This window comes from Rhagoletis pomonella, unplaced genomic scaffold (genome assembly GCF_013731165.1).
Source record: "Rhagoletis pomonella isolate Grant_MI unplaced genomic scaffold, Rhpom_1.0 Rhpom_scaffold_00058, whole genome shotgun sequence".
Classification (NCBI taxonomy): domain Eukaryota; kingdom Metazoa; phylum Arthropoda; class Insecta; order Diptera; family Tephritidae; genus Rhagoletis; species Rhagoletis pomonella.
The window spans coordinates 224252-228107 of NW_023458612.1; positions in this window are offsets into that span (position 1 = coordinate 224252).

Sequence of the window (3856 nt, forward strand, 5' to 3'; positions counted from 1 at the left end):
TGATAGATTAAAATCCCCTAGAATACAAAAATTACATTTATCATTACAATCACAGAGGCTAACAATATTTTCTACGTGATCATTATATAAACTATCGGAACTATTAGGTGGAATGTAAGATACACAAATGAAAAGTTTACCAAAGGAGCCAAAAATGCACACACATAATTGATCCAGAAGAGAATCCTGGTTAAAAAGTTGAAACAACGTAGAACTTAAACTGCGTTTTACAGCTATTAAAACTCCGCCGCCTTTTAAATGACCAGTTATCACCGCATCCCTATCCTTGCGATATGTCTGGAACAGGCTAGGATCAAAATACTCCTCGTCAAAGAAATCGTTATTGAGCCAAGTTTCGACCAAAACGTAAACATCATATTCGACACGAGACGTAGCTAAATATACATCTTTCGATTTTGTGCGCATGCCAGACATGTTTTGGAAGTATATTTTTAGACCTTTGAACGCTGATTCATAGGAGCTACGTGATACGCTTATTTCGTCGGTTCTGAGTTTCCCACTTTTTGAAAAAAACGAAAAGGTCTCACATTAATCTCCGACGGCCAAACATTAGGATTAAGGACTTGGTCATAAAAAGCTGGCTCAACACCAAATTTGAAATTAATACTCCGCAAATTATTCATATCCGCATCCTTCTTAACAAGCTTATGGCAAGCGAGATGTATGCGGTCAATTCCAGAATGTTTGGGCACGTACGAAATTACACTCTCCTCGCTGACGGTCGGCTTAAAGGAGGAGACATGCACCCATTTCTTCCTAACAACAACATCCAGTTCAACATTTTCATTGCGACCAATGATATTTCTTTTCTTGGAACCTTTTTTATGACGCACAGTATTCCAATCATTTTGGTCAGCAACAACCACTTCAGTCTGAGCGCCAGAAGCATTAAATGCATCTATTGCCTGCAGAGCAGAACCAGACAAAGCAGCGGGAGAGCCAATTAGCGCGCAAACAGGTGCAGTAGACGTTGAGCAAAGAGTAGTAGGCAGCGCTGCCGACGCAGCAGCTGAAATAGGCAAATACGAAGAAGTAAAGATAGCTGGATTAGGTGCAGAAGCAGCAGCATAAGAGAGATTTATAGTGGACGTTTGCAAAGAGTGAGACGTTGAAACAGCAGCAGAAAATGGAATAGCAGCAATCATCCGAGTTGGCATCGCAGTCACAATATTAGTGCCAGTAGCAGTAACATAGGAGGAAAGCCTCGACGATGCATGCGCCGAAGTAGCAGAGCGAGGCGGCAGTTTATCACTCTCCACGCCAGCGACCGTGTCACTATATGATTTTTCTCGTTTGTTTTCGTTAATTTCCGAATTAGCAGAGCGAGGCGGTAGTTTAGCGCTCCCCGCGCCACTGACAGAGTCGCTATATGAGTTATAAGCAGCAACCACAGGCGAAGCAATAGCACCACCAGGCAATGAGCATGAAGATGACGATTTTATATGATTGTTCCCATTAATTTCCGAATTAGCAGAGCGAGGCGGTAGTTTAGCACTCGCCGCGCCAGTGACGGAGTCTGAGTTATGAGCAGATGTAGTGGGCGAAGCAATAGCACCAGCAGGCAAAGAGCATGAAGATGACGAACTCAATTGTTTGTTTTCATCAGTTGCCAAATTTGAATTTTGAGCAAGGCAGCTAATAACAACAACACGCAAACCTTTGATTTCCGATAGCAAGCGAGACAAAATAGCATCTTTAGCAACAAGATTAGTGTGCAATTCACGAATCTCCGCTTGAAGAGAGTCAGACTTTTGCAATAAACACTTGTTTTCTTCATGAAGGGCACTAACAGCAGACAAGAGGCGAGCATTAACCGCTTTAATTTCGGCAAGCTCATCGGCCACAGTAGGTAACCTTTGTTGTGTAATTACGTTTCCATGAGTGTTTTTATTTTGGCACTCAGCACTCATATCCACTGCAGCAGGTGGAGGAGGAGAACGAAATGACTTACGGCGCACATCCAAACAAACATTACAAAAAAATGGCTTATCCACGCTCCGCATGTACTCAAGATCAGCCTGTTGAATACCTACGCATTTGAGATGAAAAAACTCAATGCACTTCGAGCACTGCACTTTAGATTCAAGGCGCTCAACTTTATGCCCACAAACACAAGGCATATTAAATGGATTTACCAAAAGTTTATTCACTTAAATAAATCCAATTCTAATAAAAGAGTCACTGTCTCAGATTGATTAATATGCACCATGCCAATAAATTGCAAATAAGAACTATGGATTTTAATAAAAGAAATTTGGAGAGCGAAGAGAAACACAACTGCTCAGCGCGAACTCAGATTACGTTACTATACATACATGTGTATAGTATTTGAAGTTCAATAAGAGTTGAAAAATAAGGCCAATATGGCTCAAAGGACAACATAAAATAAGAGTCCGAATGAAGTTATCTATGAGCACTATAAGACACATTTAAGAGCCTCAAAAAACTCTGAAACGATTCATATATGAGGCCAAAAATTGCTTTAAAAAGAGTCCAAAATGAGACGTTTATGAAGCCAATAAGAGTCCAATATGACTCATTTGGAGGCTCATTTGTTGTCTGAATTTAAGCTCATATAAGTCGACCTTCGGAGGAAGGAAAACACACTAATTTCGGGCTCTTAAATGAGCTCATTATGAGCGTAAAGGCTCCGAAATGGGACTCCTTAAAGACTCATTTATTGCTCCAAATGTATATTTCATTGATATGTACATATCTCTCGCTCATAGGGAAAGCACTTATTGCATTTTGTTTCTCGTTTTGCGCATGCATTTTCTTTTTACTTTAAAATTTCAATACTTCACACAAATTAAAAAAACGTTTTTCTCGATAAGTCAATGCTCAAACCACACGCTTTATTTCCTTTTAAATAAATTTCTTTTAATTCCGCAAATTAGAAATTCGCTAGAAATGTAAATACATAATTAATTCCATATGTCAATTCTTGACTTAAGGGAATGCTTCGAACTATATCCGCTTAATTCACAGAACATGCTTTTCATGTGAGCGTTTTCAAAATATCTAATTAATTTGTATGTACAAAATCCCATAGTGATACACGAAACACAAAGAAATTTAAATAAATGAGTTTCTACCTACCGATTATCTTTTGACTTACGGATTCTTAGAAACACACCACTCTTGTAAGACACAAAACTCCGCGAGAAACGTTTAACCTCGTATGTATCTATGTTGAAGACCGTTTTCAATATGTATGAACGACACTAATTACTATTTCAGTTGAAAAAAAATATCAATTATGAAAAATAAACACTGGCATATGTTAATGCCTTTGAAAAGCAAAATTGTATTCAAAAGAATTTGGTGCAAAGTAAATTTTGTTTGCAAAAATTGGTATATCTTTTTTGTCCAAATTCCAGTTTTGATAAAATATAGCCTATGTTACGTCCGAGGTCACTGCCTTGATACCAGTTAAAGTCCCATGCAAATCCATTCAGTAGTTCCGGAGATTAGTGAGTTCAAACAGAAAAACAAACTCCAGTTTTATTATAGTATAGATAGATGCTTAGAGGCTTTTACGTTGGTGGCATGAAGCTTTTACCTGAGAAGACCCCTAGTAAAATTTCCCGGATAATAATTTTCTAGAATATATCAATCCTTTAACGACCTTCCAAATTTGCTTTTTGCGGGATTTCTTGAAGTAAGGGTCAAAATGAGCCTTTTAGGCGCGAGCTAATGGGTTAAAATGTTCTACAAAAATATTTCCCATGAAATTTTATTATATATGTCTTAAACTCTAATTTCGCTCAGACATTTATTTTAACTATTTTTTCAACTTTTTTGAAAACTACTTAGGCCGAGACATGAAAACTTT